The 27608-nt window shown below is 38.2% G+C and overlaps 1 protein-coding gene across 3 annotated transcripts in view; it reads right to left on the bottom strand.

The window, feature by feature from the left end:
* The window catches only part of LOC131394440 (olfactory receptor 7E178-like), a 35192-nt gene extending 9015 nt beyond the window's left edge, over positions 1 to 26177 (bottom strand). Inside the window, exons 1-3 of one of the 3 annotated variants that reach the window (XM_058525808.1) lie at positions 24878 to 26177; positions 24361 to 24414; positions 254 to 360 (exon numbers count right to left, since the gene is read on the bottom strand). The gene's annotated coding sequence lies outside the window, so the exon portion shown is untranslated. Of the gene's footprint in view, positions 1 to 253; positions 361 to 935; positions 2091 to 24360 lie in introns of those variants that run through there. The other 2 variants (XM_058525809.1, XM_058525810.1) reach the window with 2 other exon arrangements.
* Between the last annotated feature and the right edge of the window lie 1431 nt (positions 26178 to 27608).

Here is a 27608-nt window from a genome sequence, read left to right as displayed (position 1 = left end):
CATGTGATTACATCAGTGGTTCACAAACTTGGTTGGTTATACGTGAGAACCAACCAGGATAATTTTTAAATCCTCAGGCTAAGGCTACGCCTCGGCCCAATTCAATTATAATCTGTAGTGAGAGGCAGTCATCAATATTTTTAAAGATTCCCAGGTGACTCCGATATAAACCAAAGTTGAGGACCAGTTACACGCATCCTTACAAATAATATGCATAAACAAATATGAAAGATGCAAAAGTTGTATGTTCTACCTTTAGATTTAAAGCACTTGTCACATCAAGTGTTGACGTAGTTTCTTCCAAAATCATCCTCTCAAACAGTGATAATCTTCACCTTCACTTGGTTGTGTACTTGTTTTCTCAAAAAAAAAAAAAAAATAGAATGAAAATCATACAGTCATCAAAACAAAGTGCTTACCCATCAGGACTGTGCTTGTTTCTTTACACGTGTGACTTAACTTCATCCTGAAAACATATCTTTGAGATATTTTCTCTCATTCACTCTACTTTTCAAAAAGAGAGACTGAGATTGAGTCGGGCTCTAACTTGGCTAGCTAACACTGACTTGGCTATCCTACTTTTCTTAAGAACAGTGATGCGATTTTCTACTTCAAAGAGAAATATACATGTAAAAGTCAGTTTGTTCAGATGATTCATAGTAATATAACACCTAGAATAACTCTCAGATGTTGCTTCATTCTTTGTGAACCTTCCTTTCTTCCTTCATTCTTTTCTTTCTTTCATTCTTTTATTTGAACTTTATTCCCCATAATTGCAATTTTGTGATCCACCCTAGAAGATCCTAAAACATGTAATAATGAATACAATTATTACATTATTTCTCATGATGTTAAATTTTTTTCTGAGACTCTCTGGAAGTGCCATCAGGAATTATAGCTACACACGTGTGGAAGGTGTTGTGAACTTAGCTCACTTTTTGAGAAGAATGTTGATAGAATTAAGTCTTCAGGGAAGGATGAAGTAGTAGATGCTGTCAACATTCCTCCCACATTCCCTGGGTTCCTTTCAGCAACTCCATAGCATGACTTCCAATGGCCAGAACCAGCTGGAATCTCCTTTGTCTAATATGTGGTGGCAGAAGTGACAGGAAAGTATGCCCCATCAGAGTCAGACCTTGAGGGATAGGTGTGGGATATGCCATCTCCCTCACCCTTTAGCTGGGATAATTCTGAGACTTGGATTTTGTACCATTTTCCAGAATTTCTCCACAGGATAAAAACTGCTCATTTCCTCTGGTAGCTGACTTAATTTAAGCTTTATTGGATGTATTTTCTTCCCTGTGTCCACGTCTCCTAACTCTTAACCATTCGTTCCTCCTTCCAATAAAGTGTTTGTACATGAATCCTTGGCTTAACATCTGCTTCTGTGGGAACCAAAACCAACACAGATAATAGACTGTGATGTATCAAGACAATATCATGAAAGGATTTAGGGACTTTGAGAGAAAAAAAGAAAGTAATTATGGAGACCTAGTAAGGATTGCAAAATTACTCAAGAATTATAATTTGTTAGAGACAAAAGACTTATTTGATGTGGCTTCAATTCACTTTGATTCCATTAAGTTTAATCCAATGTGCATTTATTGTCTATGATGTACAAATTGAATAGAGGGCCAGAGAGATACAAATGACTGCAATACAGAGGGGTTAGCATAATAAAATTGCTGTGTAAACAGATTCTGTGGAAAACAAAGGTTTAAGTTTTCAACTCACCTTGAATAATTCCAGGAAAAACTCTTTAGACATCTATTTTTTAACATTTTTATTGAGGTGTAATTTACATACATGAAATTCAGCCATGATAATGTAAATTCAATGATTTTAGTAAATTTATTGAGTTATGCAGTCATTACCTCAATTCAGTTTTAGAATATGTCTATCACCTTCAAAAGTACTCACGTGTCCATTCACAGTTAATTCCCATTCCCACCTCAGCCCTAGAAAACCACCTATTACTTTCTACATCTATAAACATGTCTTTTCTCGATATTTAATATAATTAGATATTTAACATAATTTAATAGATTATTAGATTTAATATAATTTAATATAAATGGAATCATATAATATGTGGTCTTTTGTATCCAGCTTCTTCTACTTACCAATGTTTTGAGGCTCATCCATGTGGAAGTATGTATCAATATTTTGTTCCTTTTAATTGCAGAATACTATTCTAGCATACGTATATACCACATTTTGCTTTTACCAGTTGATGGACGTTTAGATATTTCCAGTTTGGAGTTATTATGAATAAGGCTGCTATGAACATTTGTGCACATGTCTCTCTGTTGACATGCATTTTCATTTCTCTTGAGTAGATACCTTGGCAAGAAATCATTGGGCTATATGGAAAATTATGCTTAACTTTTTGAGAAACTGCCAAACCATTTTCTCAAGTGGCTGCACCATTTTACATTCCCAGCAGGAAAGCATGAAGGTTCCAATTTTTCCACATCTTCACCCATGCTTGTTATTCAGGAAAAACTTCTAAAAGGAGAATATGCTTGAACGTTGAATAACAAATAATGAGTAGAAATTTAACTAGAGAATAGATTTTGATGACATTCAAGAGTGAGACCTGTAAGGTAGATATGGAACTTATGGCTGAGATATTAGAAATAAGGTTAGATACGCAGATGCAGGTCAGACCACTGAAAGTCTAATTTGACATACTAAGGATTTTATAATCAATTAAGCACCAGTGCCATACTGTAATCATATATACAATATGAAGATTTTAGGATCACCCTGAGTGGGAGAAATTGAAGGCAGAGGGAACAGTTAGGAGGCTGTGGAAATAGTCCAGGGGAGAGACAATGGGGACTTGACCAAAAACAGTAGCAATGACATGAGTAGAGTATGGAAGAAAGATGTATTAGTTACCTATTGCTGCTATAACAAATTGCCCTAAATCTAGTGGCTAAAAATGACACAAATTTATTATCTAACAATTCTGGAGGTCAGAAATCTAACAGGTCAGTAGGGATGCTTTCTTTCTGGAGTCTCTAGAAGAAAATCTGTTTCTTTGCCTTTTCCAAATTCTAGAGCCCCCCTGCATTCATTGGCTTGTGGCCACTTCCTGCATCATCCAAGTCAACAGTATAGCATATTCAAATCTCTCTCTAGCCCTCCTGCCTTCCTCCTATAAGGATGCTTGTGATTACATTGAGCCTATCTAGATTCAGGATGATCTCTCCATCTCAAGATCCTTGACTTAATCACATCTTCAAGGGCCTTTCATCATCTAAGGTAACATATTCACAGGTTTAAACATCTTTGGAAAGCTATTATTCAACCTACCACAAGAGATGTGTGTGAGTTAGAATTTGCTAACAATTGATTGATAAGGCCTTGAGCTGAGAAGGTGGAGGGTCTGTTACAGCACCCCTTGCTGATCTTCATTGGGCATGATCGTCTTATGATCCTGGTTCATGTAAAGGTAAGGCTACACCAGACAGGTCTGCTTTGGTGGCAAGGGATAGAAGAGAATTTCCTGACTCAACTGAACATAGCCAAGCAGAATGTCAGTTGGACACTGGACACACGAGCTCAAACACTATGAAGATTTCTGTTCAGATTGTCAGTTTTATTTTCTTAGACTGCCTATCCCAACATGGACAGGGAAACGGAAAACAACAGTTCTCACAACTCACATCTCAAAGCTTCACTACTAAAGAGGAACTGGATTTATTTTATCTCCTCATGTGTGAAAAACATCTCAGAAAAGGATTTTAATTGACACAGTCATGTGCTCTTCCCACCTTGGACCAATCAACAATGCTCTGGAGACAATGGTATTGGCAGCCCCTTCAGAACCACACATGTTTATTCAATTTATCAAACCTATTATTACTGAATATTTAGTATGTGTCAATCTCTATTTCAGGCTCAACTCCACAGGATAAAAAGGATCAGGAGTGCGTGGAGGGCAGGACGTCACACTACAAAGGATGATCTTAACAAACCTCATTGAGAAAGCTACAATTGTAAAAACAGTGAATGACTTAGGTGAGTGCATATCTAGGGAAGGAGTACTCCATGCAGGGAGTAAGCTTAATACAAAGACCCTGGGGTGGGAGGCTGCCTTGGGGGAATGTGGCTGGAGCAGAGAGAGTGAGGGGGTGCACAGTTGAAGAGATGGACCGGTATCAGGGGCTGATCATATGAGGCTTCCTCTGCCATTGAAAGGCTTTTGTTTTCATTTACTATGAGTGATGTAAGGAGTCATTGCAGGATTTTCAGCAGCCACATGATATAATTAGGACTTCAAAAGATCATTCTGGCTGTCGGGTTGAGAATGGATTGTAGGGTGCGAGGAAGCCTGCTTGGAGCTGACTGCAGCAAGCCAGGTGAGATATAGGTAGCTAGGACCTGGGTGGGATCAGTAGTGTAAGAGTTGAGAAGTGGTCAGTTGAGCTATATTTTGAAGGTAGAGCCAAGAGGCTTTGTTCTCAGTCAGGATACAGATATGAAAGAAAGAGACGAAACAAGAATGACTCCAGGTTTTGGACCCAGAACAATTGAAAGAATGGAATTGCATCCTTTGAGATAGAGAGGGCTGTGGGTGGAGCAAATCTGGCAAGGAAAGGGGACATCAGAAGTTCGGGTTTTGCCAAAAAAAGCACTGAAAAATGGTATTTCAATAAATGCATTTGACTAGTAAGGTTAAGTATCATGTGTTCTATTTTAAATATCTGAATTGAAAGGATTTACGTAGCTTTAAGCAGAAAACTAGAGCACACAGGGCATTCTCTATCTTTAGGATCTCTGAGAGTCAAGGATATGTAATTTAATAATTTGGATCTTTTCATGAGTGTTCCTCCAGGCTTTGGTTCTTCTTCAGAATGGAGGCCATGTCCTCCAGAAAGTGTGAGCAGCTAGAGCTAATTCTTCTGAGGTTATGCCAGGTGCAGGAAAGATAATTACTTGGTGCAATAATTATATCCTTACCACCCACTCATCCACCCACCCACATACACCCATAAACAGCTGAAGCACTTGAAAATAAATTATACTCAAGCCATTTCATTCCTAAAGATTTCAATATGCATCTGTTAAGAATGAGGACATTCTTCTTCAAGGAACAATATTTAGAAACCAAAATCTGGGGGCAAGGTGTGCTCACCAACACTAGGATGTCACTGCTTCTAGGCCCTTTCAGTGGAAAGATCTAGGCAAGACACATAAATCCAGATGAGTTCATATGGATATTCTCAATTCCAATTTAGTCTTACAGTGTTTTAACTTCTTTGATTTAATATTTGTTTTTGCATCTCTTTTCTCTTTGAAAATCTTGGTTTATAGTAGTATAATATTTGTTTTCTCCTAATTCATAATTATATATTTGTTTTCTTTTAGTTCAGACTTATAATACTATATTAATAACAAATTTCTGAATTTAAAAAAAAAGACAAAACAACAAAAAAAAGTTCAGGTTTTGAAATGTCAAAAATGAGATATTTGAAACGGATAAATATTATATGATTCCACTTACATGAGGTAACAAGAGTTGTCAAATTCATAGAGACAGAATGTAGAGTGGTGGGTGCCAGGGACTGTTAAGAGGGGAATGGAGAATTAGTGTTTAATGGGGACAGAATATCATTTTGCGCAGGTGAAAAAGTTCTGGAGGCAGATGGTGGTGATGGTTCTTCAACAATGTGAATCTACTTAATGCAAAATGTACAGAATTGTACACTTAAAAATGATTAAATTGGTACATTTTATGTTATATAAATTTAACTACCATAAAAAAGATGAAGTAGCACAAAATAATGGAGCTAGATTGTGAGTTTTCTTTCAGATAATATTTTCAATATTCTTATAGAATAATAGAGAATGGTTGGGGTTTTTTAGATAAAATCTTAACATTAGTCCTCAACTGTCTTTACCAGAATTTCTAACCCACTACAATATTGACATTTTGTTCTATATAATTATTTGTTGTGAAGAGATGTCCTGTGTATGGTAAGACTTTTAACTACACACTAGATGCCAACACTGAGTTGTGATAACCAGAAACGTCTCCAGACATTGCCAGTTGTCCCACAGAGGGCAAATCAGCCTGATTGAGAATCATTGGAATAGAACAAATGCATGGGTGCCAGAGTTGATGTTGTTAGCTTTCACAGTATGGGAATAACAGGCAGAACAATATTTTAGGGAGGATAAAACATCAATTGAATCTTGGAAAGGTTGAAGTGAGGGGTGAATAGAATGCCACATTTGTGCTATTATCTCAGAGGTCAAATGTATTGGTCTGGTAATCATCAGCTTGCACGAGTGGCAGCATAAATCAAGTAATTGTAGAGAAAGAGGGAGAAGTTCCTGTTGAGAGAGTTGGGCGTTAGAAAGACAATCTGACACTGGGCTGAGTCCTACCCGTGATCCTTCAGTTCTCAGTTATAAAGAATCACAGGATATATACTCTCTTAGAACAGTATACCACCCATCACAACATTAGCCACCATAATGATTAAATAAATATTTGCATAATTATTTTATTAATGACACCCTTTTAAAAACTTCCATCTGATCTTTGAATCCCATCCCTTCCTAACTTTGGGGGGAACTTATGCTATCACTAATCCTTCCTTTATCCTGTATATTCCAGTATTTACATACAATGTTACAATTTCTAATGTCATGGGGATATTCCACATTCCCATTTCTTTCAATGAAAATGAAACTCACTAATGAACCCATACTCCCCTTTGGGTATTGCTCCAAACTTTTGGAGACTTAGGTCTATACTTACAACTTCCATTTCCACTCTGCTTACTCTCTCTTCAATCAACTCATCTGAAGTCTTTCTACCTCTATCACAATTACTCTCCCTGAAGTCTGCAGTGACAGTCATGTGCTCAATAAATTCTAAGGGATATTTCCATTCTTCAAAATGCTTGATTTTTCAGTAGCAATGTCACTAATGGCTGTACTCTCCTTCTGGAAATAGGGACCTTTCTCATGTATTTCATTTTTGGGACAATTCTGAGAGTCAAGTCTATTGGGCTCCTTGTAAAATTAATGCATCCCTCAGGAAGAAACTTCTAACTTTGAAATTAAATCCTGTGAAGGGGAGGCAAGAATTAGGACAGTATCTTAAGGAGCCCTGGGAGACTTCTTTGAAGAAGATAAATAAACTTTTTTAATCTCCAGGAGAATGATCTTATTGACAGCAAATGTTTAACTGTGCCAGATAAGAAGGAATAATTGGAAAAAAGAAATCCGGCTCTCTCTGCAGCTATCTTCAGGGCAATGGAAGTGGCAGAAAATTGTTTCCATTTTTCTCCTTCTACCCCAAGGGAGCTTTATTGTCTAAAGAATAAAATGACAACGGAACACTTTATTTAATGAGAAGGTCTGAGAATTCAGCCTCCAAGGTCCTGGAAACTTTACATAAGGTTTCAGTGTCCCCAGGGCAAAACATCCTGGGCCTCCCAGACATATGAGTAATGAATTCCCCGCCTGGAGCATCTTCCTACACTTTCTGGGGAAAAGTCACTGTAAGAGAAAGAGGCAGGGCCCTCAGGGGTTTCCATAATGCCATCTGAACATCTGAAAGAGCCAGTGTACCTTAGGACATGGGTGAGGGTGGGGTGTGGGAGGGAAAACTTTTATTAGATCAAAGTACTAGGGACACAAACAAGTGTCTTTCAAAGTGTCTCCAGACCAGCAGCACCAGCAGCCTCTGGGAACTTGTTAGACATGCAAATTCTTATCCTTCACCCCGGATCCACTAAATCAGAAATGCCAGCATCAGGCCCAGACATTTGTGCTTAGTAAGCTAACCAGATGGATCTCAGGCATGGCTAAAATTTGAAAACAACTGCCCTAGGGGATTTGTTAAAATGCATGATGAAGGACCCACATAGGGCTGCATCTTCAGAGCTCTCAGGGCTCTCCACCTTATCTACAAATAATCTTATCTACAAATAATCATATATTTGTTTTTTACTTTGCAATGCTTATGTTTTACTTCTTTTTTTCATCTTATACATCTATTTGAATTATCACAATAATATTAAAAACTTACGGTTCATAACAGCAATCCTTTTGTTGATGCAAAATAATCAATACCCATTCTATAGATAAGAGAGAGAGGTGAGTTTTACTTGAGCCAAACTGAGGATTATTACCCAGGAAGGACTTTTGCAGAAAGGAAGAAAGACTTCTGGAGAAGCATGATTTTTAGTACAGTCTTATACTTTTTTAGAACAAACAACTGTGGGGGAAAAGGGAGAATCCCCCTCTTCCCTTTCCCTTAAGGTTCTTATGGCTGGCCAAATAATTAACAAGACAGGTTAGGAGAAGAAAATAATACCAAGTTTAATAACATGTATACATGGGAGAAGGCAGGGACACTGCGTTTCTCAACACAATAGCAGAAATTCTCGTCTTAAATACCATGTTCAGCCAATGACAAAGGAGAATGTTGGGGGTGGGGGGAGTCAGTTACAGGAGATTACCACTAAAGCATTGTAAATAAACAAGGGTAAGGTTATTATGCAGATTTAAGGCCTCACCTTCCACATTGATAAGTTTCTAGAAATGAGGTCATCCCCCCTCTTCCCAAAACAGAGAGGGAGATACCTTTACAAATGGAGATTTCCCTTATAAATGTAAATGTTTGTCTGGCAACTCCTCACAGGGCCATCCAGAGAATGTGGCCAGAGAGACAGAACTTCCCATAAGATGGGCTTGTTGGTGCCTTTCCTATTGTTAACATCTATTTTACATTATATTACAGCCATCAGATAGAAGATCTGTTCCAGGAAGGAGTTACTATGTCAAATTCTTTAGGCAGTTAGTGGGGGAGGTTGATGTCCGTCAGAGAAAACAATCAAGGTAAAGAGATATATTTCAAGGTGGCCAAATCTTGATCTCCCACAGTCCCGCCTTTGAAACTAAAAGTTGCACAGTCCTTTTGAAACTTAAAGAAGTTTCATAGTTCAGAAGCTGAGTTGGTAGATTGTTTCATCTCACTGAACACATTTCTTAGTCCTGATAATAGATCAGTTCAATTAAGTTCATTTCAGAAGGTGGTGATGCAGGTGGGCTCTCAAGGTTAGGCTTCATATATTTTGGATGCAAGCAATCAAATATTTAATAAGAAGCATTTCTATGGAAACAAAAGAAAAACAAGGTTAATGGTTGGAGTAAATTGTAAATCAGTTCCTGAGTTCAGAGGACAGCCAGTTAAGAATTTTAGATGTCAGCGTCAAAGTATCTTTTGCAGTTTAAAATGTCTCTGATGATGTCATCGGGTAATATCTAAAGTTTATATCAAGTCCATCGGCTTCAGTTTGTAAGGCTTCAGGAAAAAGGGCAGGTTCAGTTCTCAGTGATTCCAAATGAAAATGATGGAAAAAATCAAAAACGTTAGTTTGGAGATCTGTAGCCAGATATTTTAGGAGACTAGAAGAAATCAGGGTCCAGTCCAGTCAATAGATATAAAACAAAAACCTCAAAAGACAATTAACAAAACTAGTATCTAATATCCGCAAATGCATACTATAGTTTTTACTGAAATATAATTTTTCTCTCTAAAATCACCCTCATTTTTATTAAAGAGAGCCAAATTAAAACTAATTAGTATGTAAAATAAGTCTAGTTTCAATGAATGTGGCCCAATTATTTACATAAGTACAGCAAGAACAGCAATTGATCATATAAGTTCTTTTAAATCTGCTTTGCTGGAACTTTTTATAAGGAATCTCAGACTGAACTTCAAAGGCCTCTCAAGGCCAGGAAAGCCAAGCCAAGGATTTTGTCATCAGACTTCGCCTGTAATACCTACAGATTTGGGTGAATTCCTCTCTTCCGAGGTTTCCCCAAAATATTTTAAGGTTCCTTGTACCTGCCAGATAAGTGACATTCTTTACTTATCCTGGTAAGTGTTGCTTGGAACATAACGTACCAGGCCAATATTTCCACGTGGCTTTATTCTACAAAGTCTAATCTTCATTTCTCAAAAGCTGTATGGTTATATCGCAAATATGATGTTCCAGTCACAGCCTTGGTAATATAACCAGTGTTTCCAATTGTGTCCTGTTATAAGGAGAACAGATTCTTATTGAACTTATGCAAATAACTATATTGCCATGAAAACAACAATACTCACTTACTAAGAGTTTCCAAATCCTGGAGGGATCAGGTAGAGAGAAAAAGAGAAATATTTTAATTTTGCTTACAAAGGTATCATTTACCAAATTGCTATAAGTCATAGCTAGATCAGGAGAAAAGAGAAAAAGTTTTCCTTAAATCTGAAAAAACATTAAAAATTTAGCAATACTTTAAATGAAAAATCATAAAAATTATAATCATCCATATCAGTTCATTTAGTCCTGTGTAATCCATTCTTGATCCCAATCTTTTTGTTAGCAGCTTCATGAAGTTATCAGTCTCTCCATCAGATTTCTGTAATTTCTTACCAAGTTCAGTTTTATGATCAGAAAGTCTGTCAGAAACCTATACTCCAGTGTAAAAGTCAGAGTCCTTTCCATGAATTTTTCTGAAGTTTATACATTTTGCAAAAGCATTAGAGAAAAGAAATAAGTCTGTAAACAACAAGACCTCAAAATGGCAATTGACAGAGAAATTTGGTTAATTTTGTGACATACAACACTTTAAAATAATAATAACCAGAATTATGACTGATAACCAGGACAGATCAGAATTTCAGTAATGTTATACAATTTTAAAACACCTATATCAATAACATTTACCCACATAATACCACCTAAGCAGGCTTATCAGCACTTGTCTAACAATGCTTCCCATGTAATTTAACATACTGAATAAGCCTAAAAAGTTTAGTATCTTCCTCCTTATAGGAAGAGCAAATTTCTTTGAGAAGTTCCAGGGCCCTTTGAAAATTCCCAAAGAAAAAAAGTAAAAAAAGGACTTTATTTAAGGTATGAATTTTGGGGAGCTTGTTAAAAATATAAAAAGTCAAGGCAAACAGAGCATTAACAGTGCAAAAAGCCTTAATAGAGAGATCTCAGTCTTTTGAACACAGGAAATTTTTAAGTTTTTTTTTTTTTTCCTGTCTTTTAGGCAGACTTACTCAAAGGTAAAGAAAAATCTTTTATAATCTCTTTATCCAGTTTAAGAAAATTATCCTTTTAAGAGAAAGACCAAATTTTAATTTTGCACCAGCTTACTTCTGACATTAAAACTCATTTACTTAATTAAATTTATTTTAATCTTAGCCAACTTGACCATGCATAAAACTCTTTTTCCAGAATTTCTCTTCCACAAACTTTCTATAACTTCTTTTTTACAGTCAGAATTTGTCCTATGCCTTTTTTTTCCTTCCTAGTACTTGAGGACAAATTTATCTTTCTTAATTAACCAAACAAAATATTTCCATTCTTTGTATCTTTTTTATACATCTTACTTTCCTTGTACACAGACATATTTTTCTTAATTGTTAGTAGCTTCAATCACATATACTAATTAGAAATTTTAACCCTTAAAAACCTTAATTTGTAAGTAAAAAGTAAGTAAACAATTATAAACTTTTTTTACAGTAGCATTTTACGGCTTGATAAATTTATAAACACTTCAGAATTTCTAGAAATATGTTACTTTACAGTACAATCTTTTAATAAAACACATGTTTACCAATAGACCCAAAATACCTTTTAGTTTTCCTGTAATGAAAAACCAAAAGTAGACAAATGTACATTTAGCAATCGATGTCTAATATCTTATCTTATTTGGAAATGATCTAGACACTCAATGAATTTTTATCATAAAATTTAGCAAAACTCTAAAGTTTTAAGTCACCAACAAGAGTTTGGAAGCTGTAACCACCATAACACATAATTATTGTTTAAAGTTCACCCAACATTCATCTTTTTCACAACTATTTACTCACTTGTTCCTAATAATTATTTAGACTGCCTACAAGACTTCATAAAACATTAGATAAAATTAGCCATCATTTAAATTATTATTTTTGTTAACCAGTTCTGTAATAGAAATAACATCAGTTTTTTTACAAAATTTCATCACCTCTTATACCTCTAAACATAGTTTTCATTAAGACTTTTAATCAATAGGTCTTGGTCTTATAATTTTGGACAAGGGAAGTGTGGGAGATCAAGATATGGCCATCCTAAAATATATCTCTTTACCTTGATTGTTTTCTCTGAGGGACATTGGACCTCCCCCACTAACTGCCTAAAGAATTTGACATGGTGGCTCCTTCCTGGAACAGATCTATCATGATGGCTGTAAAGATAACGTAGGATAAATGTTACAATAGGAAAGGCACCAACAAGCCCATCTTATCGGAAGTTCTGTCTCTCTGGCCACATTCTCTGGATGGCCCTGCGAGGAGTTGCCAGACAATCATTTACATTTATAAGGGAAATCTCCATTTGTAAAGGTATCTCCCTCTCTGTTTTGGGAAGAGGGGGGATGGCCTCATTTCTAGAGGCTCATCAATGTGAAAGGTGAGGCCTTAAATCTGCACAATAACCTTACTCTTGTTTACTGTGCTTTAGTGGTAATCTCCTGTAACTGACTCCCCCCACCCCCAACATTCTCCTTTGTCATTGGCTGAACATGGTATTTAAGATGACAATTTCTGTTATTGTGTGGAGAAACACAGTGTCCCTGCTTTCTCCCATGTATACATGTTATTAAACTTGGTATTATTTTCTCCTGCTAACCTGTCTTGTTAATTATTTAGCCAGCCATAAGAACCTTAAGGGAAAGGGCAGAGGGAGATTCTCCCTCTTCCCCCACAGAAGCATTCCCAGTCAGACATTTTAAAACATACTCAGGCAAAGTTGATGTAACCTCTTTATATAAAATTAGCTCAAACATTCCAACCTTTATAATCTTATCAACACTTACACATTTACATGTTCTCAATTCAATTGTAACCTGAGTCAAAGTCTTAAGGCTATTCAAATTTTTCCTTTTCTTTTTCTGGCCTTTTTTTAGGTACCAATTAAATAATTATGTGAGAGCTCTCAAAACATTTTTTTTCCCCAATTTAGAAGTTTTTCCAATTCAAAGGATCCATCGTCTGGCCATTGACGTGTAGGATCTTCATTTGTATATTTATTCCAATAGTGACTCGATCCAATAAGCCTTTTTAAGGAAAGACCCGGAGGTAACTTTCCACGCTTAGAATAAATCTTTACCATGGACGCAAGAGGCGTCCCTGGTGAGGGCGCAGATGATGTAGCCCCCATGATTCACAGAATTCACTCCCAAAGATATTCAGAGAAAGTGAAGACCTTCATTGCACAGGCGGTAAGGATGGTGTGGTGAAAACGGTGTTTCCGGTCTCCCACAATAGTGTGGGATGCCTCCAGTCACAGACCCGCTAATCTGTGACACCAGGCAGGCGATACTGGAATGGGATTTTTCCAACACTAACAAGCAACGAAGATTAAGACGACAAAAGCCCTTAATGGACTGGGCCCTTATGACAAACTTCCCTGAGACCTTGGCACAGCCGGACAAAGACAGTTCGGAACCCCAGTCTACTCGACTGGCCACCAAGGTGCACTCCGGTAAATGCACCTTCTGTATGGTGGAGACCAAGGAGAATATTCTCACTGGTCACAAAGCCAAGTTCTCAGGGCACAGAACAAGACAGAGACTACTCTGGGAGGAAAAGGGATCAAAATCAAAACTAAGAGTTCTCTACCAAATTTACTAGAGTCACTAAAAGCACAAGAAACTAGTTTCCCAAATATTTTCTCCTGCCAATCTAAATTTAGAAAGAGAAAAAAATTCTCACCACTTGCTTTCACCAGACCCCGCAGATACAGATTCTGGAGGCTGACGTGGTAAGAAATCTTACCTTTTGCTGGCTTTCGTCAGGTGTTGTCAGGTGTTCCTGTATCTCATCATCTGCAGTGGCCCAAGGAGAAGGCAGTTCTTCCAGCCAGAGAAGGCAACTTGCCAACCAGTGGGGATCCTGCCAGCTACGCCAAAACTGTCGGGGGGGGGGGGGGAAGGGAGAATCTCCCTCTTCCCTTTCCCTTAAGGTTCTTATGGCTGGCCAAATAATTAACAAGACACGTTAGCAGGAGAAAATACCAAGTTTAATAACATGTATACAGGGGAGAAAGCAGGGACACTGCGTTTCTCCACACAATAGCAGAAATTCTCGTCTTAAATACCATGTTCAGCCAATGACAAAGGAGAATGTTGGGGGTGGGGGGAGTCAGTTACAGAAGATTACCACTAAAGCATTGTAAATAAACAAGGGTAAGGTTATTATGCAGATTTAAGGCCTCACTTTCCACAATGATAAGTTTCTAGAAATGAGGTCATCCCCCCTCTTCCCAAAACAGAGAGGGAGATACCTTTACAAATGGAGATTTCCCTTATAAATGTAAATGATTGTCTGGCAACTCCCCGAAGGGCCATCCAGAGAATGTGGCCAGAGAGACAGAACTTCCCATAAGATGGGCTTGTTGGTGCCTTTCCTATTGTAACATCTATTTTACATTATATTACAGCCATCAGATAGAAGATCTGTTCCAGGAAGGAGTTACTATGTCAAATTCTTTAGGCAGTTAGTGGGGGAGGTCAAATGTCCGTCAGAAAAAACAATCATGGTAAAGAGATATATTTCAGGGTGGCCAAATCTTGATCTCCCACACAATTATATATTAAACACGCCCAGGATACATATTTATCAAATTTTGAAGAGGTATTCAGCTGCAAATTAGCAGGTCAACGTGACCCTGATGTCAGGAAATGGACTAATGAGGGCATTACCAACAGGACATTACCACTGGGGTGTTACCAATAGGGCATAGGAGGGGAAGCATGCATTCGTATCTTAAGAGAGTGCATTCTTTACTTTAATGGTTAAAGCAGATGTACAATGTATGTTTGATAGGCCATAAGTCAGGCTTTTTAGTTCATGCTGAATCAGTTTCGAACCCAAATAGTTACCCCATATCCCTCAATATGTGAAAATCTCTTGTCACTTTGCATGTTCATTGTCATTTCTTAATGCTTCCATGATCAATTGAATGTTATCACTTATTTAAAAAATCAACATTATTTATGAGTTTAAAGATATATACTTATTTCTCTAGTTTGAGAGCCTGAATCCCTCCCCCTCCCACAACACATGCATCATTTGCAGCAATGGCTATTAAAAATGATCAAATACGTTTTGTATTCTATTGAACTTGCTCTCTTTTGCTTTGATATATCTATGTGATAAATAAATGTAAACAGGTATCCTAAAGTTGAAGCACATTTAAATTCCTGGGACCTGAGCAACACGGCAGAGTACAAGGTCCCCCACTCATATCCTCCCACGGCAACAATAATTTGGCAGCCATCCATGGACACCAAAAGTACCCTTGCGGAAGTTTTGGAATTTAGGCAAAAGGCTGCAAAACTCCAGGACAGCCCTGAACAAGGAAGGCAATTTTGCAAAAGTGGATGTATTCCCAGGTGGCAGACTCGCTGACTGTGGTCCCGACTACAGATCTGGAAACACGCCTGATGTGGACTTGGCTAGAGCTGCATTGGGCATTGCTCTTGCCACCAGCACCCATCAAGGCCCAGGAAGGAGTCATGCCCATTCATGCCTCAGGTAACAGGCCTGATGTCCTTAGTCCAAGATGCAGACCCTGAGCAGCCTGTGACCCAGCTCCAGACTCTTGCAGCTGTGGTCTACAGTGTCCTTTCCCAGGTAGGAATCCAGAAGGAGACACACCCATCTGTGTCCCTGAAGGCAGGCCTGCTGACATTGGTCTCACTGTAGATCTTGAAGCAGTCCATCTCAGCTCCAGATCCTCCCAGCCATGAGGAAGGACAAGTTATGCCCACGCAGGGACCCAGCAGGAGACACACCCATGAGTGCCCCCTGAGGCAGGCCTGCAGAACTTGGTATTGGCTGTGGACCCTAAAGCAGCCCTGTGACAGGAAACCCCAGGACTGTCTCAGCTGTGGTCTGGGGCCATTCCCGCCTACTCAGGAATCTGCCAACTGACCTCATGGGAGCCACATGTGTCCACACAACTAGTAATAGTCCTTTCATCTGTGGACCCTGAAGAGAACCTTTGTCCCAGTATCAGCTCTATTGACCAAGGTCCTGGAGGCAGTCCTGTCCTCCCAGGGACCAGACAGGGTCAATTTCCCTGGTAATAGGACTACCAGTCAGAGACACTACCACAGACCCAGCAGCAGCCACGTGACTTGGCTCCGTCTCCACTCAACTATGATCCCAGAGGCAAAACCATCAGCTCAGGGACCAGAGAGATGATGTTCTTTATCTAGTGAAAGCAGTCTGTAAACACTGAAAGAGGTATTCGCTCCTTCGAATGTACAGACCCCAACAGCAAACCCACCTGCCTGCACACACTACCAGCTAACCTGTCAAGTACCCAAGCTGAGCACCTAAAACCGTAAGATGCGGCAATTATTACCTACCATTATATATTTATCACTAAACATAAAACTTCTATAAAACCACTATATTTAAGAGTGTGACATGGGCACAAGTAAATATATTACTAGCACACAAGAGTCTAGAAACCGATACAGAATTTATTGCTTAATAAAAGTGGAGTTTCAAATCAGTAGATCAAGACCAGTTTTATCAACAAATGATGCTAAAGCAATTAGCCATATTTTCTCTAGGAAAAAAAGTAATTGGATCTACTACCCCATACCACATGTCAAAACATATTACATGAGGATTAAAAACTTTAATGTCTTTAAATATAATACATTTAAGAAGAAAAGTATAAAATCTGTATACAATCTAGAGTTGGCAAGAAAGGCATGGCAAGAAATCCAGATATTATCTTAAAAAAACAGACTTCTTTGGCTACAGAAAAATTAATGATTTGTACAGAAAACCATGAAACATAACAGCAAAATAGATATCAATTCAATAGATGCATAAAACACATTTGATGATGCACATGAACAACTCTTGATAAAATGTGTTACTAAATCAGTATTTTAAAAGATCCTATTAACTCCACAAAGGTCATCCACTGAAAACCCCAGACATGATTACCAGAGATACGTTAAAACCATTCCTGAATAAGTGAAGAATGCCAGGTATCAGTGCTATTTCACAAAAATAAATACAGATATACATATTTGAAACAGAATAAAATAAAAGATTTACAGAAGATGTCATGACATTGAAAACGCAAAGGAAGGAGAGATAAAAGTTTCCCAGACAAGCAAAAATTAAAGGAGTTTGTCACCAAGAAATCAGTGCTACAAGAAATGTTAAAGGGACTGATTCAGAAGAAAAGAGAAGACCACAAATAGGAAAAATTATCTATTTCCATGATAAGAGGGTAATGGATACAAATGCACAAAAAAGAGGTTAGATATGATATCAAAAACATAAAATGAGGGAGGAGGGGAGTTAAAGAGTAGAGCTTTCTGACAGAGGTCAAACTAAAGAGACCATCAATTCTGTATAGAAGGAGAAAGGAACAGAGGAGGACTACAAAAACACTGAGAAAAAAAAAGTTAAAAAATGGCAGTAAGTACATACTTATCAATAGCTACTTTAAACGTCAATGGACTAAACGCTCCAATTAAAAGGCATAGGGGGGCTGATTGGATAAAACAACAAGACCCATATATATGCTGCATACAGGAGACACATTTCAGACCTAAAGACACTCACAAACTGAAAGTGAAGGGATAGAAAGAGATACTCCACACAAATGGCAATAAAAAGAAAGCTGGGGTAGCAATACTCATATCAGACAAAATAGACTTTAAAACAAAAACTGTAAAAAGAGACAAAGAAGGGCACTACATAATGATCAAGGGAACAATCCAACAAGAGGAATAACACTTGTAAATATCTACGCACCCAATGTGGGAGCACCTAAATATATAAAGAAATTATTAACAGACATAAAAAGAGAAATAGATAGTAACACAATAATAGTAGGGGACTTTAACACTCCACTGACACCAATGGATAGATCATCCAAACAGAAGATCAATAAGGAAACACTGGCCTTAAACAACACACTAGAACAGATGGACCTAGTAGATATATACAGAGTATTCCATCCAAAAACCGAAAAATACATGTTCTTTTCAAATGCACATGGAACATTATCCAGGATTGATCACATATTAGGCCACAAAACAAGTCTACATAAATTTAAGAAGACTGAAATAATACCAAGCATCTTTTCTGACCACAACAGTATGAAACCAGAAATCAACTATAGGAAGGAAAATCAGAAAAGCCACAAATACATGGAGATTAAACAAAATGCTACTGAACAATGATTGGGTCAACGAAGAAATCAAAGGAGAAATCAAAAAATACCTGGAGACAAATGAAAATGAAAATACGACATGCCAGAATTTATGGGATACAGCAAAAGCGGTTCTAAGAGGGAAGTTTATAGCAATACAGGCCTATCTCAACAAACAAGAAAAATCTCAAATAAACAATCTAACAATGCACCTAAAGGAAGTGGAAAAAGAAGAACAAACAAAGCCCAAAATCAGTAGAAGAAGGGAAATAATGAAAATCAGAGCAGAAATAAAGGAAATAGAGACTAAAAAAACAACAGAAAAAATTAATAAAACCAAGAGCTGGTTCTTTGAAAAGATAAACAAAATTGACAAACCTTTAGCGAGACTCACCAAGAAAAAAAGAGAGAAGGCTCAAATAAGTAAAATCAGAAATGAAAGAGGAGACATTACAACAGACACCTCAGAAATACAAAAGATTATAAGAGAATACTATGAAAAGCTATATGCCAACAAATTCGACAATCTGGAAGAAATGGATAAATTCTTAGAATCATACAACCTTCCAAAACTGGATCAAGAAATAGAGAATTTGAATAAACCAATCACCAGTAAGGAGATCGAAACAGTAATCAAAAACCTCCCCAAAAATAAAAGTCCAGGACCAGACGGCTTCCCTGGTGAATTCTACCAAACATTCAAAGAAGACTTAATACCTATCCTTCTTAAATGATCTTATCTAATCAGAACTTTCCTTTTAATGGCCAATGTAATCCCCCTGAGGCTGATGGCAGTTTGGTAGGTCCCTTATTTATATCAGGTCTCATAAAGCTTTGCTGTGGCCATCCAAGAGTGTCCCTCTATCAGACAAATAAAATGGTCAGACATAGACAAACATGAACAGAGAAATCCAATACGCTGGGACTCTAACACATGGTTCGTGACTCTAACCCAACGCTTTGAGAACCTCAGTGGTTGTAACCTTTCATATTGTCTCCCTAGGTTGGGACTCTAACCCACAATCCTGACAAGGTTATCAGACAATTTAGACATAAGTGTGTTTTAACAAGATCACTCCCCCAAAAGACAGCTGATCCAGAAGCAGTTTCTTTTTGCAACAGGGAAATGGAAACCCAATCAGCTGAGCCTCTAGACAAAATTGTCCAGGCAGCTGCTTATGCTCAGCATTGAGACCCACATCTTGCCAGGAGCTACAGAGCCTCAGGCAGGTGGTCACAGGTCCGAGGTACCTTCAGGTCACCAGAAATCATTACTGTCTAAGGGCCCACTGCCTGATGTGCATCAAAGGCAACTATAGGACAGGTTATTGATAAAAGAAAAGGCTGTATTGCAAGGTTGACTACAAGAAGACAGGAGGCAAGGCTCTCAAATCTGTCTCCCCAATCCAGAGTTTGGGGTAAAATTTAAGGGATCAGGGATGGCAGGCTGGTATGCGAAAGAGCTGGCAGGACAAGTTTCCATTGGAAGGACTCTAAACAAGACCATTTATGATAAGGTATGGAAAGGGGTTTAACACTGGATCTTCCTGGACAATAGGCCCCTCACTTCTGAAAAGGGACCATCCTTTGAGTTCTGGTTATGTCCAGTCCTTTGGGTTCCATAAGGGGGAGAATCTTTGGTTCTAGGTGTTATTTTGGGTCAAAATTTTCTCCTCTGCCCATACTCTGGCTATATGACTTTCAGTTTTGGCTCACTACCCCTGCAAGATAACTTTGCTATGAGAGGGCCAGTTTGAACTGGTCCTGTGGTTACATAAACAACAGTACAAGCAGTGTCCATTGAAGTAGATTCATCCATTTAGCATTTTGCAAGTTTGCTCTCTCTCTCTAGATAAAGAAATACATTTTTTGGTGAACGCTTTGAGAATAAGTAGAAATTAAATTGCAGACATGATACTCAACCCTTAAATACTTGGTAATACTTCTCTTTAAGATAAGGACTAAAATCATAATACTATTGTTTCACCCAAGAAAATTAAAATATCATCTAATATCTACTCTGTAAAAACTAAAATTCTCCTCATTGTTCCAAAATGTTTTTGGATCTAGGACTCTATCAAGGATTATATATGACAATTGTTTATGGTTTTCTTAGTCTCTTTTAAGCTAGAACAGAGCTATTGTTTCTTCAAAATATTGACTTTGAAGAGTCATGTGTTCTTTTAGAAACTCACATTTTTTGATATTCCTGATTTTATTTTTATGGTGTGTTTAAATGTTTCCTTCATTTCTTGTAATTCCTGTAAACTAGTAATTGGGCCCAGTAAACAGACTGGCAAACTCTTTCTCTAAAAAGGTCCAGGTAGTTAGTACTTTATGCTCTGCAAAGCATAAGGTCTGGAATTACTCAGATTTGCCTGTATAGTGCACAAGCAGTCATAAACCTTAGTAAACACATAAGTATGGCTTTGTTCCAAGAAAACATTTTTTTTTATGAAAACAGGCCTGTGTGCTGTAGTTTGCCAACTTCCAGTCTAGAGGCTTCAAAAGATCTTTTACAAAATCTTTTGTAGTTGATGTAGTACACTTAAAATTGCATTCTAGGGGCCGGCCTGGTGGTGCAGCGGTTAAGTTTGCGCATTCCGCCTTGGCAGCCTGGAGTTTGTTGGTTCAGATCCTGGGCGCGAACCTACTCACCACTCGTCAGGCCATGCTGAGGTGGTGTCCCATGTAGAGGAGCTACAACTCTACAACTATGATATACAACTACGTACTGGGGTTTTGGGGAGGAAAAAGAAAAAAAGAGTAAGTTTGGCAACAGATGTTAGTGTAGGGCCAATCTTCCTCAAAAAAGAAAATTACATTCTATCAGGAAGTTATAAATTTATATTGAGTCATTTTTATCCCATCACAGGCCAGAGCACTCCTCAAATTTAGTTACTATCTCATGAACATTCTGTTAGGTAAAGACTAAATTGTAATGTTATCTTGTAACTTTTATATTAATGAAAATAGGAATGATGAAGAAGTGGATGGTTAGTATATTTATATCCTTGCATATAGAAAACAAATACATATAATAAGCATAGAGAAAACATACAGAAATACTGCAGTTTATGTTTCTGGAATTGGTCTCCAGGTTGTTATTGATACCTACGGTTTACTTCTTCAAGACCAATTCCCTATTTCCCTGTCCTCAGGCAAGTTGGATGTTGGCATTAGTTTTGGCAATTCCCCGAGCAATGTTGTATTATTTCTAGATTATTATGTCAAGTGGTGAGGAATTCCAGGATCCTCCATTTAGCTTTCCCTACCATAACAGTCCTCACCCCATGGGTCAGAAAGCTAATTTAAGGGAATTCTGCCAAGAGCCAAGAATGTCTATGTTCCAATTATACATTTAGGAACTGGAGAAATAACCACACGGTGGGTCTTTGGTTTAGCCGGGCCCAATATGATTTCAGTGGAGTTAAGACTTCATCCATCACCTGACAAGCATAAACCTCCACTTTGACTGGTGGTGGGCCACAATGGTACTTTGGATACCTAGGAAGTAGTGTCATCTTAGAGCCCATTTGGGTATTTCCTTTTCCTCAATCCATACTCACTCTAGAAAATGACTGCAAATCCCTTTGTGGAGGGTTTGAAGGAAGATTTATACTACTGATTGTGGTGATGGTACAGGGTCTTTCCTTTGATGAAAGGATTCTAAGTTTGTGAACTGATCTGTGTCTGGGAATAGGGAAGTGGGCTGTGTTTTTCCAGTGTAGTGATTCAAGTCAGATTTTTGCTTACCAGACTGGAGACTTCTTGTTACAAACATCAAGCAAAATTCTACTATACAAGTTGGCAAACTATAGACCCTGGGCCAAATCTGACCCTCCACCTGTTTTTGTAAATACATTTTTATATGAACATACCATATTCATTTGGTTACATATTGTCTGTGGCTTCTTTCCTACTACAATGGCAGAGTTGAGTTTAGTAACAGAGACTATTTGGCCCACAAAGCCTAAAATTTACTATATGGACCTTTCGAGATGGGTTTGTTGACCACTGCTGTATGCTGTAATAGGTTGTGTATGTATTTCATTCCTAGGAACGAATTAGCCTGGGATCAGTTATCCACCACTAAAGATCTCAGCAGGTCAAAGCATTCTGATCCTGCTTCATTCCCAATGCCCTTAATGGTCTATGTACCACTTTGTCTTTGGAGATTAAGTGCTACCTACTTGATTTCTGCTACTCTGGGTTCTCATCATCACCAATGAAATCAGGGAAATCATCTCAATGATGATATCCTCTCCAGTTATACCTGGCCTATAAAGGAAAATATTCACAGAGCTTTTCAAGGATGGAGGTGCTCTACTTATTAATCTATTGCTCAATATCTTTGTTAAGAGTCTTCCGTTCCCTCAACATAGAATGGGGAATTGGGGGTGCACACAACATGATAAACACAGTGTAACATTCCTATCTCTCTAGATTCACTCCATCATATTTTGCTGGGGAAGCTCTGACATATCAACTCATTACTCTAGGTCTCAATTGAGTCTCAGTTTCAATCTAAGCAAGTAAGCTGTTAGAGCCATTCCAAGGTCTATCAGCTAATATATTAAATCCAGACTGTCTATTAATTGCACCCATGTCAATGAATTTGACCCAATCTATTATTATATTCCACCCTTCTTGGTCTAGCACCCTTAGCACATGAAATTTTCATCACATGCATTTGATTTGTGCTTGCATCACGTAAAAATTACAGTTGAGAGAGTCAATGCAGGTATCCAAGTTTTTCCAAACATATTGAAGTTTTCAAATAAGTGAATCTAGTAACAATTTTAAATATAAAATTTATTTAATTAAAATAAAGAAAATTTAAAACCTGTTTTTCTAGTTGCATATCAAGTGCTCAATAGCATATGTGGCTAGTGACAACCATAGTGTACAGTGCAGGTTGATATCAGTTTCTGGTCACATTTGGGAATAAGAACAACCTCAGGAGATCAAGTTTTTGAGACAAACTTACCTGCATTCAAGTTCTGGTTCTCTATTTCCTAACTGGATGATGTTGCACCAATTATTAGTGTTATCAGAATCTGGCTTTTTTCAGCTATTACACAGGGGTAATGATATCTATTATAAAGAGTCTTACAATAATTAAGCGAGATTATATATGTAAAGCTTCTAGTGAGACTTCTGTCATGTACTGGTTTTCAGTAAATGGTAATTGATGTTACTAAAATTCATGCTATAGAGTATACCATTCTTAGTGAATTTCACATATATCATCTACAGAGAGACAGCTAATGTATGATGTTTGACGACAAGTAAGCAATGCTTGTTGATTAATGATTGATAAGAAACAGTACTTCAGATAACCCTGTGTCAAGAGTGACAAAGATTGCCCTATCTACTTATTCATAAGCTGCACTGAAGGGATCTTGGCATCAGATTTCCCATCGGGCACATTTTAGCATCAGCCTCCCAGGATGGCAGCCATCAATTTGACCCACGGTAAGTCCTTGTAGATTCTCATTTTCAGAGTATGGTAAAGGTCACCAGTACAAAATAGAGTCCAGTGGTCTGGGCCTGAGCAGTCATGCTGCTGGTTCATTTAGAAGCAGCTGAAGTATGCCCAAGAATGCTGTTATCTAAGTCAGCTTCCTGGTACGTGTGCTTTGGAAATCAGTGCTACATAATCTCATTCATGAGTTTTATCAGCTTGGGCAAATGAAGAATCACATTTCTCAGGGTTTTAGTTTCTGTACATGTAAAATAAGACTATTACCCTTTTCCTCATAGGCAGCATGGCTTAAAATCCACTTTTATTACTCCAGGTGAGACAGGACTACTCTGGCATTTTATGGTAGTCATGTGTATTTGTGTGAGATTGCTTGAGTGTCCAGGGATACATGGGAATCTCAACTAGGATGGAATGACTTTCAGGTAGGTAAATCTGGAAAATATGGTCATTCTGCATTCTGATGTGTTCCTTCTTTTCCCTGAAATCTTTGTAGCGATCCTTTCTCCCTTCATGAGCAAAACACAGAGGCAGAAAGAATGGTCATTCTCTGGCTGAAAAATTATCATCAAGTAAGTAAAAGGCATATCCTACAGGATGACATACCTAATTCCACCAGGTGGGTCCATTCCTTCTAGGCATACCTGTGTCAAGAGATACCTAAAGCAAAAAAGCCAGAAAATAATCTCAGTAATCAATCTTGAACCACATGGATGCCAACTGCATGTTTCTTACTCGCTGCGTGCTCTGACAGATGGTAAACAAGATGTAAGTGTCCCTGTCTAGAAGAATTCAGTCATTCTACACTTATCAAGTGTCTGTAGTGTACTCAGGAGTATGCTGCAATAGAGGGAAATAAGATAAGAAGACCTCCTACTTTGGTTATGCTGAAATAAGGTCATGTTTAAGAGATGCCATCAAAGACATATGATTGGAGGAGATCAGCAGTGAGTGAGTCTAGATAGAAAAAAGTACATAGAATCATAGAAACTTGGGAAAACAATGAGAGAAGTCATAACCCTGTGTAGGTATTGGGTCTTCTGTCCTCATTACCCATTGAACATTGGTGGAGGTATTTCATAGCTAACACCAGCATGTGTGTGATAGTTTAGGACTCAGTGACCTTTGACAATGTGGCTGTGGACTTCACCCAGGTGGAGTAGACATTACTGGACCTCACTCAGAGAAACATATGCAGAGATGTGATGCTGGAGAACTATCAGAACCTGGTCACAGTAGGTAAGGCTGCCATCATTCCTCATCACCTGCTAGAGAACAGATGTAGATTATATACTTACTGTGTTCCAGCATTGGTGATGCCAAATCTGAATATAATGAGATATAACAGATACATAGTCCCTGTACTAATAGGGTTTTAATCTGCTGTGGTTGTTCTGTAAATGTGTTCCTAGGACCAACAGCAATACCGTCACTCTGTTAGGAATTTACATTCTCAGACTCCACTTTTGACATACTTAAATTTTAAAGCTGGGCTTGTTTCCCCATCTTCTGTGTTTGAATAAGCACTTCAGTTGATTGTGATGTACTCCAAGGTTTGAGAACCACTGCTCTAGTGGTTTCCCCATCAGAACAAAGATTTCTTTGTCTCATTTCCTATTTGAATAGTCATAGTTCTTTGCAAATGTGTGTATATATGTGTGAGTTTGGCTTTCAGGGGTCAGAGATAAACATTCTTTTTGCACAGAAAGAGATGTTTGCCTTTTCAGTCCTTTTGAAATATTTTTACTGCTTTCATTAGAAATAGATTTCCTGATTCATAGGAAGGTTTGTCCTTTCTTCCATGAGCCTTTCTCATTAATACACCTTTACCCATGGACTGGGTATCAACTGTTCAAACCCAGTCTGATTGCTTGGTTGGAACAAGGAAAGGAGTTGAGGGCACTAAAGAGAGGAGTCCTCCAAGGCAAGTGTTTGTGAAGAAGCTCACCAGTCAATGAGCAGTTCATTATCTTTGAAACTTTAACATGGAAAATTTTGAAGATACACTTTGTCTCAGCAGGATGAAGCCATTAGTCTCTAAGGTTTGGGGATCTCTTCAGCTTCCCTTACTCTTACTTTCTGTCTACCCAAATTTCTATGATCTCACAAAATGACCTGTTTTATTTCTTCTTTACATTTATTGTTTGGATGTATTTTCCTCATCCAGATATTTCCCATTCATCTCCCCTGCTATTCTTTGTAAACGCATCATGAGTGGATGGCCCAAGAACTAAGGACCACCAGATATGGAATCAGAGCTCCGGGATCAAGTTAAAAGGGTCTTGGACATTCTCCCGGCCCTGTGTGACCCAGAGAGACCTGAATTGATGGACATTATGTTGCTTTCTTTACTAGGGCGCATATTAGAGCAAAGAAGTAACACCTAGCTGACCGCAGAAGACTTCACAGAAAAAACACAGAAGAAAACTTCGCAGAAAGACTTCACACTGCTGCTTGGACCCCTCCCCTACTCCTTACTCCCCTTCCCTCCCCAAAAGCTTCTGTACTCAATAAAATCCCGAGCGTATCGAAGCTCGGGGAGGCAGACCCCTGGAGTTGACCCTGAGTGACGCAGCTGCTCCTCAGTCCTCCAGCTCTCCAGCCCTCCAGCTCTCTGGAGAAGCAGAGCCCTGGAGTCGACTTCGAGGGATGCAATGGCTCCTCAGTCCTCCAGCTCCCGGTGAAGCAGACTCCCGGAGTTGACCTTGAGTGACGCAGCTGCTTCTCGGTTCTCTGCTCCTTGGTCCTCCAGCTCTGCCTCCCCCTGCCGAAGCCGCTGACTGGGTTGCACCACACTACCTGAGTCCGGACTCTCATTTCAAACTCTTTCTGAATCTCCACCAGTAAGATCCCCCTGACTTGGGAGGTAGATCTCCTCGTGGCCCACGAGGCGCCGATCGAGTCCCTGCCTCTGCCCCGGGTTCCTGAGGTCGCCCGGGGTGCCCAGAGGAAGGAACCTATCATTCTTCTGTCACTGTTTACCCTATCTTTAATCTTCATGAAATTATGTTTTAATAACCCACTAAATTTTGACCCAGACACTTACTGCCAAATTTCCATGATAGACAAAAGGCTGAAATTTATTATTTATTTTTTTACCATTTTTAGTATGAAAATAAAGACAAATGAGCCTTTATCATTTTTAACTTATTTAACCTACCTTTTGTTTCTGCACATCTTTAATTGTGTTTTTTTGTTTTACTTTAGAATGGGAAATGCAACTTCAATCCAAAGGGCTAGCAGTTCACCAGGGTTTTCTTGGAGGAAAAAAGTCCAGTGAGATACAAATAGTAAGACTGAGCTGATATTGTTAATTTTCCACATTCAGAAAAGATGTGATTGTAATTCTATTATAGAAAATCAGCACAAATGGGAGATATTTGAGATAACTGGCATTCACTCAAGAGAAAGCAACTCAGAGATACTCTGATATTATAACTTTAGGGATAATGCAAACCTACCTTAAAACTTGTTGCTTCATAGATACCACAAGTACACATTCCCACATATGTAACTAGTCATTGAGTTTTTTTTTAAATTTTATAAAATTCTAAAGGAATCATTTTAAGATTAGAGTAGATGGTACTGAATTTCAGCAGAAGAGTTCTATCATTTAACTTGAAAGAAATGAAGAGGAACTGTATTCATGTGATAAAAAGGATAAGAATCATTACCATCGTAATAATGTTTCTAGCTTTAGAAGGGTGAAATCTATAATGAATCTGAAAATCCTATAATCATCATTCATCCCTTCATCAACAGGAAAGGACCCACAGTGGAGCAGAACTCTGTGACTGTAAGCAATGTAGAAAAGTCTTCAGTGAACACTTACTACTTAAGACACACATGAGAAG

This window comes from Diceros bicornis, chromosome 30 (genome assembly GCF_020826845.1).
Source record: "Diceros bicornis minor isolate mBicDic1 chromosome 30, mDicBic1.mat.cur, whole genome shotgun sequence".
In the NCBI taxonomy this organism is placed as follows: domain Eukaryota; kingdom Metazoa; phylum Chordata; class Mammalia; order Perissodactyla; family Rhinocerotidae; genus Diceros; species Diceros bicornis.
Note: the sequence above shows the minus strand (reverse complement) of the source record. Positions and strands in the feature narration are given on the sequence as shown.